The 17,791-nt window shown below is 33.4% G+C and overlaps 1 long non-coding RNA gene across 1 annotated transcript in view; it reads right to left on the reverse strand.

Moving 5' to 3' along the window:
• Positions 1-121: 121 nt before the first annotated feature.
• Positions 122-17,791, reverse strand: part of LOC139877820 (uncharacterized) — an 82,288-nt gene continuing 64,618 nt past the window's right edge. The window contains exons 2-3 of the long non-coding RNA XR_011768791.1: positions 1,627-1,707; positions 122-965 (exon numbers count right to left, since the gene is read on the reverse strand). This is a non-coding gene — a long non-coding RNA (uncharacterized lncRNA). The remainder of the gene's footprint in view (positions 966-1,626; positions 1,708-17,791) is intronic.

The raw sequence follows: 17,791 nt of genomic DNA on the forward strand, positions 1-17,791 counted from the left end.
AGCATGGGATGTTGGGACACAGGTCCCTAATTACTCATACACAAAAGTTAATAGAAAATAACATACGTTGCAAAAATAAATAAATGAGCAAATAACGAAAATGGACTACATCTTTGCTTCACTTTGATGAAAATAACTTGCAATGTGTTCTTATATAATACTCCGAAGAATCTAGCACTAACCATTACTGACCCACTATTTAACCATTTCAACCTATAAACTCGGTAGACACTACCCACTAACCCACGTTACAATTTTCCATGGGATTTGATAGACTAATACCAATTCCTTTTAGCTAGCAATTAATTAAATCTAAGTACTAACTAAATTATCAAATCAAATTATTAAACTAAACTTTGGTCTAAACTGATTAATCTAACAATCACCCCCTTAATCAGTTTATCCGCACCAATCGTTCACCACACTTGTAACATCTACCGCGGCTTTCCCGGACAACACCATCTCGACTCATCCGGACTTCCCGACCTCTTCCCCGGTCACGCCCATAGTCATCTCGGTTTGAACTGTTCAAAACCACCTCGGCTCACCCGGACTCCCCACCATCTCGGCTCTTCCCGGACACCCGACCTCATCCTCGGTCACGCCCATAGCTATCTCGGTTTGAATCTCTATAGCAACTATGTCTACAACGGTGTATCTTCTCCTTTTGAATCAATCTTTTGATGGTGACCAAAACTTGATCCTTCGTGTTCACCATCCTTCAAATTTTCTGCACTACCAAGGTTTGATAATCGAGTAAAACGTTGCTGAAAGTATCACCTGCAACCACCTTTTGCTACCTTTCTTCTGCTGTTTATAGACTTCGATTAAAACCTTTTCTGGTTGCTTACGTCCCTCTGTTCTTGGATCAAAAATCTGGGTTAACAAGCCCACTGATTTAGGCCTTAATCTTGACTTGTCTTTGCTACCTTTTTGATCTCCTAGAACATGATCTTTGATCCGCTCTGAATACCAAATGTAGGATTAGTCCCTTATTTGCTTACAATATAAATTGAATTATAAAAGAAAGGAAGGGAATAAAGCTTTCTGTTTATGTTTTGATATGCAAGTGAAGTGAAAACAAAAGAAACCAAAAAATAACATACGTGACCGTCAAATGAAATAACTCCTCTTAAGGGAGTTGATCAGACTTATATTTATGCTTATATTTGTGTTCTAACACGCGATACTTCCAATTTGAAACTGCATACTCAACGAACTTCATGTACTACATACTCGAAATAAGTGCTTTATAAACAAAATTCAATATCTACTAAATGGGTCCAAATTGAAAGCTGCATAAATTTAAGTTATTTAACAATGTAAATACAATATTATGAAACTGGCATTTAAGATTAGTATGATAAACTAAACTAAATAAAACAGTAAATGGGTACATATTGCCACATACAACATATGAGCCAGTAGAATCCATAAGGATCTGGCCTCTTTTGAATCTGTTTGACTAAAACTAATAGAATTTGCTTATTCTAAATACATTTAGAAATATATTTCGAGTTCATTAGGTTGCACTTTAAAAAACCTGAAAATGTTGACCCCCCATTTTACACCTAAACAATCTACATATCCCATACAATTAAAAATCCATCAAGCTAAATAACTAACCAGCTTATAAAGCATGTCGCATGATGAAGATGTCTCAAATGTCGCATATGTCTCAAATGTCACATAATTATACTGCAATAACTGCTCATACAGACCATCCCCAAATAAATTAATGAGCATAATCAGATTACAGCAACTAAAGAAAAAGGACAATTGATATTAGAATTAGATTACTTAGCAAGTACGAAAAATAACTAGAACTGATTATGGTATGATAAATTTCTTATCAGACCTTAGACATTAGGACTTGCACCTTTCTCGAGTAAATTGACCCATTCTGACCTAATACGCATTGACCAAACACTCATCTAACAAATATAAGATTCAACTAAACAACTTGAATTTGATCGGTCTTCAAATAATCATTGGAATTATTATTGTCAATGTCACTGTAACTATCCAGTCCCAAAACATATTTATCATAAACCACATCAATCATATAATCACACAATCAATTACCTTTAACGTTGTACCAAATTAAATATATAATCACACAATCAATTACCTTAGATGTTGTACCAAAGCAATCATAAAATCACACTATTCTGAAAGTAAAAGCATCTTGATTACGCTATGTAAATCAACATTATATATCCCATAAAATCCATACTTAGAGTGCACTAATCTGAAAGTATAAAAAATAACTTGAACGTTTTCTTATAACAATCTCAAATAAAATAAAGCATTTTAATTACATCTCAAATGATATTTTTTTTTTATAAAGGGGACGGTACCCCGGCTAAATTTTATTAGATCATAAAATAAAAATACAAAAGGAGGGGCATTTTTGAAGTGAATGCCCATAACACTTTTAACAAAATCCCGTATACTATGAACCAAATGTTAGGATATTAGGACCCAAACAACGCTAGTAATTCTACAAGACTACTAGCCGAGTAGTGATTCTATCAAGATCACTCAAACCCACTTAATGAACGAAAGATAATAAATGCGTAAATGTAAGAACGACACAAGATATAACGTGGTTATATGCAATCGGTGTGATTGCTTTAGTCCACGGACCAACTAGAGAGTATTTATTACTGAGAATCTGTATTTGGTATGTTACAATTGCATACAATGAGTTCTATATATAGGAGAAAACAAGAACACCATGACAACTAGCTAGGAATCTTCATCATGATAAGTAATCATCTTGTTTACCAACTAGCCATGCTTTCCACCTTGTAATGGCATGATCACAGCCCTAATTTTAGGTGTAAAGTGGTTAACTTTGCACCTAAAGTGAAAGGAGGCCAAAGCATGCTCGGATGTAAAGGTTGCAACTTGCCAACTTGCTGCCAGACACCAGATGCGCCGCATCTGATGTGTGATGCGCCGCATCACTTGCTTTTCACGTTCCAGATTCATGTACCAACACTCGATGCGCCGCATCGAGATGGTGATGCGCCGCATCTGACCCCTGATGCGCCATATCAGCTCAATGCTCCGCATCAATAACTCTCGGACTATTTTGCTCTATGAATGCGCCGCATCCATGTCAAGATGCGCCGCATTTGACTGCTTCACGCTTCCCGAAATCTGCAAAATCCGTGCAAGTGTTGGAACAGTTTTTTTCTTCTTCTCGTTTTGTATAAATGTCTCCATAATCTAACAAATCTCCCACTTGGAGACTTTGAACAAAACTCCAATCATATCAATGACTTAACCAAGAACATTAAACCACATTCGATTACCGCCAAATACCATTTGGGACACGCACGCTCAACACATTCTTCGGATGAGTAGACTTTCGATAAAAGGTCTTCAATATTACTTGTTAAACTTGTAACACCATACACTCTCTAGTTGGTCCGTGGACTAAAGCAATCACACCGATTGCATATAACCACGTTATATCTTGTGTCGTTCTTACATTTACGCATTTATTATCTTTCGTTCATTAAGTGGGTTTGAGTGATCTTGATAGAATCACTACTCGGCTAGTAGTCTTGTAGAATTACTAGCGTTGTTTGGGTCCTAATATCCTAACACCAAAAACTATACATTTTGATGAAATCCTAGAAAAAGAAAAAATTCTTAATCTATACATCCACCAATACCAATATAAAATACTAAGAAAAGCCAAGCAACAATGAAATTGATCCACTTGCAAAAGATCACATTCCAAATAGAATACACAAGTTTTACCTGAGAAATAACCTATGCAACATGAAATTAATTTCTTCAACACAGGCCACTTGAATTCTTCATAATCCATTCTAAACTTCCCATCTTCCGCCATCGTTCCCTTAACGAAACCTTGTGCTCTGATACCAGTTGTTAGGATATTAGGACCCAAACAATGCTAGTAATTCTACAAGACTACTAGCCGAGTAGTGATTCTATCAAGATCACTCAAACCCACTTAATGAATGAAAGATAATAAATGCGTAAATGTAAGAACGACACAAGATATAACGTGGTTATATGCAATCGGTGTGATTGCTTTAGTCCACGGACCAACTAGAGAGTGTTTATTACTGAGAATCTGTATTTGGTATGTTACAATTGCATACAATGAGTTCTATATATAGGAGAAAACAAGAACACCATGACAACTAGCTAGGAATCTTCATCATGATAAGTAATCATCTTGTTTACCAACTAGCCATGCTTTCCACCTTGTAATGGCATGATCACAGCCCTAATTTTAGGTGTAAAGTGATTAACTTTGCACCTAAAGTGAAAGGAGGCCAAAGCATGCTCGGATATAAAGGTTGCAACTTGCCAACTTGCTGCCAGACACCAGATGCGCCGCATCTGATGTGTGATGCGCCGCATCACTTGCTTTTCACGTTCCAGATTCATGTACCAACACTCGATGCGCCGCATCGAGATGGTGATGCGCCGCATCTGACCCCTGATGCGCCATATCAGCTCAATGCTCCGCATCAATAACTCTCGGACTATTTTGCTCTATGAATGCGCCGCATCCATGTCAAGATGCGCCGCATTTGACTGCTTCACGCTTCCCGAAATCTGCAAAATCCGTGCAAGTGTTGGAACAGTTTTTTTCTTCTTCTCGTTTTGTATAAATGTCTCCATAATCTAACAAATCTCCCACTTGGAGACTTTGAACAAAACTCCAATCATATCAATGAATTAACCAAGAACATTAAACCACATTCGATTACCGCCAAATACCATTTGGGACACGCACGCTCAACACATTCTTCGGATGAGTAGACTTTCGATAAAAGGTCTTCAATATTACTTGTTAAACTTGTAACACCATACACTCTCTAGTTGGTCCGTGGACTAAAGCAATCACACCGATTGCATATAACCACGTTATATCTTGTGTCGTTCTTACATTTACGCATTTATTATCTTTCGTTCATTAAGTGGGTTTGAGTGATCTTGATAGAATCACTACTCGGCTAGTAGTCTTGTAGAATTACTAGCGTTGTTTGGGTCCTAATATCCTAACACCAAAAACTATACATTTTGATGAAATCCTAGAAAAAGAAAAAATTCTTAATCTATACATCCACCAATACCAATATAAAATACTAAGAAAAGCCAAGCAACAATGAAATTGATCCACTTGCAAAAGATCACATTCCAAATAGAATACACAAGTTTTACCTGAGAAATAACCTATGCAACATGAAATTAATTTCTTCAACACAGGCCACTTGAATTCTTCATAATCCATTCTAAACTTCCCATCTTCCGCCATCGTTCCCTTAACGAAACCTTGTGCTCTGATACCAGTTGTTAGGATATTAGGACCCAAACAATGCTAGTAATTCTACAAGACTACTAGCCGAGTAGTGATTCTATCAAGATCACTCAAACCCACTTAATGAATGAAAGATAATAAATGCGTAAATGTAAGAACGACACAAGATATAACGTGGTTATATGCAATCGGTGTGATTGCTTTAGTCCACGGACCAACTAGAGAGTGTTTATTACTGAGAATCTGTATTTGGTATGTTACAATTGCATACAATGAGTTCTATATATAGGAGAAAACAAGAACACCATGACAACTAGCTAGGAATCTTCATCATGATAAGTAATCATCTTGTTTACCAACTAGCCATGCTTTCCACCTTGTAATGGCATGATCACAGCCCTAATTTTAGGTGTAAAGTGATTAACTTTGCACCTAAAGTGAAAGGAGGCCAAAGCATGCTCGGATGTAAAGGTTGCAACTTGCCAACTTGCTGCCAGACACCAGATGCGCCGCATCTGATGTGTGATGCGCCGCATCACTTGCTTTTCACGTTCCAGATTCATGTACCAACACTCGATGCGCCGCATCGAGATGGTGATGCGCCGCATCTGACCCCTGATGCGCCATATCAGCTCAATGCTCCGCATCAATAACTCTCGGACTATTTTGCTCTATGAATGCGCCGCATCCATGTCAAGATGCGCCGCATTTGACTGCTTCACGCTTCCCGAAATCTGCAAAATCCGTGCAAGTGTTGGAACAGTTTTTTTCTTCTTCTCGTTTTGTATAAATGTCTCCATAATCTAACAAATCTCCCACTTGGAGACTTTGAACAAAACTCCAATCATATCAATGAATTAACCAAGAACATTAAACCACATTCGATTACCGCCAAATACCATTTGGGACACGCACGCTCAACACATTCTTCGGATGAGTAGACTTTCGATAAAAGGTCTTCAATATTACTTGTTAAACTTGTAACACCATACACTCTCTAGTTGGTCCGTGGACTAAAGCAATCACACCGATTGCATATAACCACGTTATATCTTGTGTCGTTCTTACATTTACGCATTTATTATCTTTCGTTCATTAAGTGGGTTTGAGTGATCTTGATAGAATCACTACTCGGCTAGTAGTCTTGTAGAATTACTAGCGTTGTTTGGGTCCTAATATCCTAACACCAAAAACTATACATTTTGATGAAATCCTAGAAAAAGAAAAAATTCTTAATCTATACATCCACCAATACCAATATAAAATACTAAGAAAAGCCAAGCAACAATGAAATTGATCCACTTGCAAAAGATCACATTCCAAATAGAATACACAAGTTTTACCTGAGAAATAACCTATGCAACATGAAATTAATTTCTTCAACACAGGCCACTTGAATTCTTCATAATCCATTCTAAACTTCCCATCTTCCGCCATCGTTCCCTTAACGAAACCTTGTGCTCTAATACCAGTTGTTAGGATATTAGGACCCAAACAATGCTAGTAATTCTACAAGACTACTAGCCGAGTAGTGATTCTATCAAGATCACTCAAACCCACTTAATGAATGAAAGATAATAAATGCGTAAATGTAAGAACGACACAAGATATAACGTGGTTATATGCAATCGGTGTGATTGCTTTAGTCCACGGACCAACTAGAGAGTGTTTATTACTGAGAATCTGTATTTGGTATGTTACAATTGCATACAATGAGTTCTATATATAGGAGAAAACAAGAACACCATGACAACTAGCTAGGAATCTTCATCATGATAAGTAATCATCTTGTTTACCAACTAGCCATGCTTTCCACCTTGTAATGGCATGATCACAGCCCTAATTTTAGGTGTAAAGTGATTAACTTTGCACCTAAAGTGAAAGGAGGCCAAAGCATGCTCGGATGTAAAGGTTGCAACTTGCCAACTTGCTGCCAGACACCAGATGCGCCGCATCTGATGTGTGATGCGCCGCATCACTTGCTTTTCACGTTCCAGATTCATGTACCAACACTCGATGCGCCGCATCGAGATGGTGATGCACCGCATCTGACCCCTGATGCGCCATATCAGCTCAATGCTCCGCATCAATAACTCTCGGACTATTTTGCTCTATGAATGCGCCGCATCCATGTCAAGATGCGCCGCATTTGACTGCTTCACGCTTCCCGAAATCTGCAAAATCCGTGCAAGTGTTGGAACAGTTTTTTTCTTCTTCTCGTTTTGTATAAATGTCTCCATAATCTAACAAATCTCCCACTTGGAGACTTTGAACAAAACTCCAATCATATCAATGAATTAACCAAGAACATTAAACCACCTTCGATTACCGCCAAATACCATTTGGGACACGCACGCTCAACACATTCTTCGGATGAGTAGACTTTCGATAAAAGGTCTTCAATATTACTTGTTAAACTTGTAACACCATACACTCTCTAGTTGGTCCGTGGACTAAAGCAATCACACCGATTGCATATAACCACGTTATATCTTGTGTCGTTCTTACATTTACGCATTTATTATCTTTCGTTCATTAAGTGGGTTTGAGTGATCTTGATAGAATCACTACTCGGCTAGTAGTCTTGTAGAATTACTAGCGTTGTTTGGGTCCTAATATCCTAACACCAAAAACTATACATTTTGATGAAATCCTAGAAAAAGAAAAAATTCTTAATCTATACATCCACCAATACCAATATAAAATACTAAGAAAAGCCAAGCAACAATGAAATTGATCCACTTGCAAAAGATCACATTCCAAATAGAATACACAAGTTATACCTGAGAAATAACCAATGCAACATGAAATTAATTTCTTCAACACAGGCCACTTGAATTCTTCATAATCCATTCTCTTTTGACCTTGAAAATCTTCTTCCTTTATCTGCAAATCTTTCAATAACAATCCTTGCATATGATCTTCATTCTTCCTACACTTGATTGCTTGCCACAATTCAAAAACCCAATCTTGAATCATTCTAAGCCCCCATGCAATGAACCTGTTACATACATACACCAAAAACATACCACAAAAATAGAAAATACATTTTCCTTTCACATTGCCTTTAACAACATTATATAATTTGTCGATTAAAACCAATAACCACCAAAAAAACCACCTTCAATACCATGTGCAGGAAACATTAAGGGCCACCAAAGACACCAAAATATTAAACCATACACCTAGCAACCAAGAGCTAAGCTTGGTTGCCATCAAACTGCTTCCTGCCATGAATAAGGACCCGGTCAAAATTAAAAAGTCAAAGAAGTCAACATATTGAACTTGGTAACTACATCTCCATCCCAAATCCATCAATTGACTCTTTAACCCTAACTTGACCTTCCAGCTACCTACTGCTTGGGCAATTAAGCACTCCAAGGTCAGCAAGATAACTTCCTTAACCACCTCAATATAACCTTGATGGACATAGTAATACCATATCCACAAAGTCAAAGGTTGACCAGAAAAAGTCAACCTAATACAATAAAGTGCCACACCCATAATGCATCTGCCATACTGAAAAACAAAGTATATTTCACACTCCCAATCAACATTAGAAGCATAAAACATACTTATTTCACCTCGATTCCAGTGATTACATTCCATGATTAACATTGGTATGAGAAGAACCAACATTTGTGACGACCCTGCAATTTTCGACCAAATTTAAACTTATTCTTAATATGATTTTGATACGATAAGCAAAGTTTATATAGTTGAGTCTTAAGAAATTTTAAACTATATTTTTATAAATCCATTTAACCTTTGTCTATGCCAATGATTCACGAACAATTGTTGTAAATAAATATATATATGTAAATATAAATAAGAATACATAAAAAGTTAAGATAATAAATATAATCTAATCAATTGAATTGAATTGAATATTTAAAATAACACGTAAAATAATTAAGTTGATATTCAAATGAATATATACATATATAATATAATATATAATAAATATTCAAGATATGTTATCAAAGAATATATTATCAATATGACATAAATAATAATATATAATAGTAACATATTTAATCTAATTACAGGTATAAACATAATTGTTATATCTTATTATTATGATTTATATTATCATTAATATTAATATGAATATCTGTAACATTAATATTATTTCGATATAAAACATACAGATTTGAAAGTAGTATACATAAAAATTGTTTTTTTTTGCAACTTACTATTATTATCATTTATGTTATTATTATTATTAATATCATTATCATTATTAATATTAATAAATATTATTATTCTTGTTATTTATATTATTATTAATGATATTAAAAGTATTATTATTAATATAATTATTAAAAATAAATTATATATATATATAACTACACAAATAAGGATCCAAAGTTTGTTATCTACCTTTTTTCCACTTTATTTTTCCTGTTCTTTCTCCTCACCCGTGAACAAAGCTGTCGACATACACACTCTCATTAGTATCTCTCTCTCATTCACAATACATTCGATTTCTTCATCATATCTATAGAATATATCTGCAAGTATTCATTATCAAGATGTTATGTATCAAAATATTTTTTTTTCTTTTCTTTCACTGACGATACCAGGTTTCAATCAGTCACACGATTTCAACTAAATCTTCACAAAATAAAAATGCAGTAGTGATCTAAGTCCAGTCGTGATTCTACTTGCAAAGTTTCAAATCTTAATTCAAGGAATCAAAGATTAATTTTAGAGTCAAAGTTTTCGGATAAAAAGTCAAACGATTTACTATGAACAAATTCGAGTAATATGTTACGATTATGAGGCAATTGACGATCCTCGTGTATTCTATTGACGATTTGGAAGATAGTTTGTGAAGGTTTCGAAGTCTAAAAACGTTTCAATATCAAAATCATTATTTTTTTTTGTGTTCATCGACGCTGCCCAGCAGACCTTTTAATTTCGTTAAAATTCTTTTCTGTGATTTTAATACAATCACAATAACTTGATTCTATTTTAATTTCAAAACCTAGACGGATGTTGTATCAGTTGTTAGGATTATGGGATCTCTGGACGGATTAAATTCTTGAGGAAGGAGAAGAATACGAGTATTAGAATAATAGAAATTAAAACAAGTATTATACAGAGAAAACAGAAACAGACGGATGGTTATAGGAGGGTGTGTGTATGCGAGAGGTCTCGGGTTCGAGCCCGGGCAGGAACGTTTATTTTTTTTTGGAGCTTATTTCCTTGAGGTAGTCTTCTAATTTTTTTTATGTTATTATCATTATTATTACTAATTATTATTATTATTATTGTTATCGCTAATTAACATTATTGTTACTTGTATTATAATTATTACGAATATTATAATTATAATTATTATCATCATAATTATAATTATCATAACCATTATTAGGATTATTAGTGATTACAAAATCATTATTAATTACTATTATCGCTATATTAATAATATGATTTTTATTATTATCATTTTAGATATTATTAAGTAATATTGTTACGTATTAAAAGTATTATTATTATTATTATTAATATAGGTATGATTATTATTAGTATTAAGAATATGATTATTATTATTATTATTATTATTATTATTATTATTATTATTATTATTATTATTATTATTATTATTATTATTATTATTATTATTATTATTAATATTATTATTATTAAGAATTAAGTACTAATATCAAAAATTATTATTTTTCACTACCATTATTATTAAATTATTTATTATATCAAAAACTACTGATATCATCATTATAAGATTTATAATTAAAAACTATCATTAAAATTATTATTAACAACATTACTATCTTTAATATTAGTAACTTTATGTATTATCATTATTATCATTTTTTTACCATTACAAATAATATTTTGGTATTACTATAATGAAAGGACCCGTTCATATACATTATAAACGATTCACAATAGTTGATTACATCACGAGGTATTTGACCTCTATATGATACATTTTACAAACATTGCATTCGTTTTTAAAAGACCAGCTTTCTTTACAACGAAAATTGACGGTATGCACACCATTTCATAATATATCCAACTATAATTGACTTAATAATAATCTTGATGAACTCAATGACTCGAATGCAACGTCTTTCAAAATATGCCATGAATGACTCCAAGTAATATCCTTAAAATGAGCTAATGCACAACGTAAGATTTCTTTAATACCTGAGAATAAACATGCTTTAAAGTGTCAACCAAAAGGTTGGTGAGTTCATAGGTTTATCATAACAATCATTTCAATATATTAATAGACCACAAGATTTCCGTTTATAAATATATGTACACTCGCAAGTGTATAAAAGTATTCTATAAGTTGTAGGCACCCGGTAACAAGCCTTAACGTTCATGTTTTACCCTCTGAAGTACACCAGATCAGGTGTGTTTAAAATAACCTCGAAGTACTAAAGCATCCCATAGTCAGGATGGGGTTTGTCAGGCCCAATAGATCTATCTTTAGGATTCGCGCCTACCGTACATAGACAAGTAGTTTAATATTACCAAGCTAAGGGTATATTTCTGGTTTAAACCCACATAGAATTAGTTTTAGTACTTGTGCCTATTTCGTAAAGCATTTATAAAAACAGCGCATGTATTCTCAGTCCCAAAAATATATATAAAAGGGAGCAAATGAAACTCACTTTTGCCTTGAAGGTATTTAATTCGACTTGGTCTCCGATAGATATCACGAACCTAACCATATATATAATATATCAACATATTTTCTTTTTTTAAGTAATCGTTACATATATATATACTTTTAATATTTTTTTTAGTCCGTAGTTAGCAGTCCGATGTTAGTGGTCTACAATTAGTTGCTTAAATAAAATAAATAAAGACTCCATCGTATTCGTATTGATCAGAATTAATCTCGACCCATGGTACCATGTTGTCAAATGACGTGTTGCGTACATAAAGTACCGTGTTGTCAAATGACGTGTTGCGTACAATCATGAGGTCTTATGATTAATCTTCTCGTGTTGTTTACGGGTGGTCCTGAAATATATAAAATCAAATCATAAGTAATTATATATAAAATATCATATTAATTAGAAAAGATATGATTAATTTACTTTTTCTCCAAATATTTTCGTAGCTAAACTAGCTTCGGATACCCAATCTTGTTTTAGTCGTAGTTTCTTCATTACAACTCCGTTTTTGTTGGTTCAACTTGCCACTTCCTTGGATCGAGTCAAATTTTAAGAATATGAACTGAAAATACCTTAGTTTGTATTCGAAATCATAGGTTATAGGTCAAACTTTGGTGAAACATATGAAAGTGATCATTTTCCATCATAAAAACAACATTTAATGATCATTTTTCTAAAAATACTTACACTTTGAGTTAAACCATGAAATTTTTATGTGTTAACATATTCATAAGAAATATCATTTTTCCAGAACATGAACTTCCAATTCAAAGTTCAAGATGGTTTTTAATTATCCTACCCAAAACAGCCCCCGGTTGCACTCCGACGACGTAGATTCAGTTTTTAAGATGTTCTTTGTAAAACCAAGTTATATCTTGTTAGGTTAGCATATCATTATGATATATTACAGGTCTTGAAGTGTTTTAAAAGTCAAGTTAGAAGGATCTATTTAGTTTGCGAATAAGTTTGAAATCATTCAAACTATGTTTTTGTTGTTAAAATTTTATACCACAAAATAAGATAGCTATATGAATATGAATTGAATAAGATTATGAACAAGGTTACTACCTTAAGTTACTTGGACAAAGTTACTGCAAAAGATAAGAAATAATCTTGGAATCAAAGAGTGGTGGAGTTAGATCAAAAGGTTGGAAGTAAACTTCTTCAAATGGGTGGTTATTTTGATATGTTCTTGAAAGAGTTTTCTTATGGTGTTTAAGGCTTGTAATTGAAGCTAAATGATGGGGAAAATGCTTGGAGATGATCAAGTATTAAGTTAGGAGTATTTTGAGAGAGAAATGAGGGTGTAGGTATGAGAAAATGGAGTGAAGAAATGGTGTTCATTTATAAGAACGTTTTTAGTTTATAAAGAAAGAAAAGGATTCCTAATTTTATTTTCTTACTAATAATTCATACTACTTGACAAATTCTAGTTACCTCATATCTAGGGCAGTAATAATGTTGATTTGATGTGTATATACCAATAGTAAATACGTATAGAAGCTGGATATGATACGGGTACATATACCCTAGATATACGTATAGAAATCTTGAGGAAACGAAACGAGAATTCAAATATAGCTATATTTTGTGAATATACTTATATTGTTTTATGTATTTAAGTCCTTAAAAAGTGATTAAATACTTTATATATACGATACGTGTATAAGCATTATATATTATAAGTATATATATCAAAGAATGTTACGTATAGTTATCGTTTTGAAAACTTAAGTTAGTAGTTTCAAAATATACCTATAACTCATTGTCATTAGTACACAATGAGATGTTAAACCATCCTTAGATCATGTTAAATATATATAAATACATATATATACACAAACGTATAGTTATCGTATGTTATATAGTTCGTGATATCATCAGTCATATTGGATGGTCAAACGTTGTGTAAAACTCTATTCAAAAACACAAGTCTCAACAATTTGGATTGCTTATCATGTTGGTATGGTTTAATTTATGTAAATATTAATCTCATAAGTATAATTTGGTCGGAAAATTCCGGGTCATTACAGTACCTACCCGTTAAAGAAATTTCGTCCCCGAAATTTGATAGAGGTAGTTATGAATAACAATAAGAAGGTTTTCATGACAAATATAAGATGATAATGGAGTTTTATCATCATTGAGTAATGTAGATAAAACGATTCGATTATGCGAAGAATATAAATGAGACTATCGTAAAAGAGTGAGATGAGTAAAATATATTCGTCTTAACCGATGACGTAGTTATGATTGATTTCCGGGATTTAAGGGATTTAAAGAGAATCTTACGTAACAAGATTTGGTTCTTTGGTGATTAAGGAAATCAAGAGAATCTTACGTAATCTGTTTCGATTGCTCTGTCAGATATTTCACTATAAATTCACCCCTTCGTTTCCTTATTTTTCACGACTCACACCTTCTATTCTTTCTCCCTTGATTCTTACTTTAAAGCATTCATCAATATGCTCCATCCAGTCCTAATTTTTGATATACTCCTAACTTTTATATCTGTCATTCTTCTTTTTCATCTACCACAAGAAGAATCTATTTACTTCTACTATACTCTTGTGTTTATAGTGTTTCTAATTCTCCCGTATCTCTATATTGCTATCTGCATTGATATACACGGTTTGTAATTTCGGGGTTATTATCGGAGTTTATATTCTTCATTATTTTTTGGAGCTTCATGCTTTCGTTTTCTCTTCCCGACTTCGAGTCAAGTGAGTAATGGTCCGGAATTCGTAGATATGAAATTCAGAATGAACATAGCTAATGCTCTAAGAAGAAAATGGTAATAGAACGATTTTGATTTGTTAAATTACCAGAATACCCTGGAGAAGACCGAGTCATCCAGAAAAATATTCTCTTGATATGTTTAGAGATTAGATAGAATGTAAGAGTCGTGTAAATGGAACATGATGACGGTACTGTGAATCATCATGCTTCATTAGAAACTCAGCATGACTTACTGTAATATAATGACGTTGATCAAGTGTCATTATATTATACTAATCCATGCTTCAGTTCCCAACACTACTTCAAAACATTCATATATTAAACTCGAAGGTTTCAGAATTTAGAAACTAACACAGTTTCTTTTATGTTGCAGATATTACGGAGAGATAAATGATCTCAGATAAGAATAGTTGTGAAAATATCGCCAGAAATATGGAGGATATTTATAATAGAACATACGAGAATATCTTAGAATTTCTAATATCAATGGATGATGAAGAAGATTTGTCTGTGAAGGTTTAGAATGAGAAATAAGATGTTTGCTAACAATTTCAGCAGGCACAGAATCATTTGGATTCTTTGAAGGCAAACTTATTCTTTGTGATTTGTCCACGGCTTTCTTCATAGTTTCGCATAATCCGCTTTTCGGTACTAAATTTTCTATCGAGCGGTCCTAACACTCATTTCTTTATCATCAAACTTTTGGCCATTAAGATCATCTACAACATGCTGCTTCGTCAGCATTTTCAAAGTTAACTGATCTGGGTCATCGGTTATTAAACCGAGGTAGTTTCAGGAGAATTGTGTTTTTAGAATGATTAATCGCTGATGGTAATATTGTGGAATATAAAAGGTTCCCCAGTAACAATAAAGAGTACGCATATATATCGCGGTTATAATAAAGTTGTTTCGGATGAAAAGTTGGAGTTGACTTGCTGGAGCTGTGACAAAATTAGCTACTTTGGAAAGGGATTGCAAAACGATCTTCGGTAATAACAATGTCAAAGGAACTAGAACAGATATGTGTTAAACGTTTACTCAGTTTCCGAGGATTTTTCAGGTGCATAACTATATGCATCATTCTTTTCTTCCGTAGATGAAGTGCGGTTGGTTTATCCTCTCGATTGAGGTGTTTTTAAGAATCATGATAGATTTGAACGCTGATTGTAATCGTCGAGATACAATGAGGTTTAAGATGAAATCAAGTGGCAATCTTGAAGAAATGTTTAGTTTCATATGTTATAATCAATTATTTAATTCATTTTAATTGTCCAATGTCATTAGTCCACAGTCGATAGTCTACAGTAACAGTCCAATAATTCATATATAGTTTAATATATAATATACGAATTAATTAATACGTGTCGTGACCCGTATACGTCTCAGACTCGATCATAACTCAAACTATATATATTATTGTAGAATCAACCTCAACCCTGTATAGAGAACTCGATCATTAATGCATATAGAGTGTCTATGGTGATTCCAAATAATATATATAGATGCGTCGATATGATATGTCAAAACATTATATACGTGTCCCGATATTTAAAGTGCGTAAAATAATTACAGAAATTAAATGACGATAAATAAAAGTGCGATAATTAAATTGCGATAAATAAACTGCGATAAATAAAATGTAATCAGTTAGCTAGGAACAGTTAGCTGGAACAGTTAGCGTGGATTCTTAACAAAATTTTTCATAGTTAATTTGTTTGTTTCTAACAGATTTTATTTTGTCATATGTTTTCTTCATATGCCACTTGTTGGATTCTGGGAAGTCAAAATCCAAATATGAAATCGAATGAAAATGATTATTCTGCGGTGAACGGATACGTATATCGGTAGTTGTAAGTAGGATAGTAAATGACTGTTGAATCAGCTTCGACGAATGTACAATGTAACTTATTAAGATGAAATCTAATTATTCCTAGGGTATTACCTACCCGTTAAAAAAAAAATTTCACCATTAATATTTTCTACAAAAGAACTTTTAATTACAATCTTTATGAAAACATATATACATATATATTTTCTTCTGATGAAATCATGAATTTAATGAGTTAATATGATATTAATCTCATTTGCTTTTCGGTTTGAGCTAGAATAAGAAATCTCTAAAACTTTTTGAAACCACATATTCTTCGCAGAACATCAATGAAGTTATGGATCAATACTTCATCGTTCATTATTGTTGGTACTCCTTGGTATCTATGGTGCGTATGATGTTGATGTTTGTGGGACAGATTATGATGTTGAGACGTGTGATGCGGATGTTGTTTGTTAGTGGTGATGATGGTATTGTTGATGTTATTGATGGTGGTGCTGATTATGCTGCTGGTGTTTGCAACCTTCGCACCATGTTCTCCAAAGCCGTCACGTAGTACACCGGGATGATTGGCGTTTGGCGCGAGCGAATGAACAAGATTTGTAATATGGGATAGTATATAATCGTGACGAGATACTCTAGAAATGAGAGAGAAAATGGTGTTTCGAATAGGTTCACCGGTAAGTGCTTCAGGTTCATCGCCAAGTGGGCAATTTGGTGGATGGAATGGATCACCTTCTTCTTATCTCCAGTGATTTAGTATATTACGAACCCATCCCCAATTCATCCAGAATAGATGATGGGAAATTGGTTGATCCATTCCGGTGATGCTGCTTTCGGAGTCCGAATGGAAATCCATATCGGCATAACTGTCGGAATCTGAAGAATTCGAACTAGATGCGGAATCCATCTTGTATAATGGGGAAAATGAATTTTTGGTATGGAATAGATTATAGGAGTTAGATTTGGTACTCTTCAATACATAATTTACATATGTATATATAATACCAAAATCCCGTAAATTACGGAGAATCTTTGAAAAGATATCAGTCAAAGTTCGCAATAACAGATATGCTAAGATAAGAATTCGTCTATACACTATCAATGCAGTAAATGCAGTAAAACGTGTCTAGATTTATGAATGATAAGCAGGTAATTTCCTAAGGATGATAAGCAGATGATTTCCGACTAGAAATGATAAACAAAACTTTTGACATGTAGACACGGTCGAAGTCCAGACTCATTAATGCA

This window comes from Rutidosis leptorrhynchoides, chromosome 11 (assembly GCF_046630445.1).
Source record: "Rutidosis leptorrhynchoides isolate AG116_Rl617_1_P2 chromosome 11, CSIRO_AGI_Rlap_v1, whole genome shotgun sequence".
NCBI lineage: Eukaryota > Viridiplantae > Streptophyta > Magnoliopsida > Asterales > Asteraceae > Rutidosis > Rutidosis leptorrhynchoides.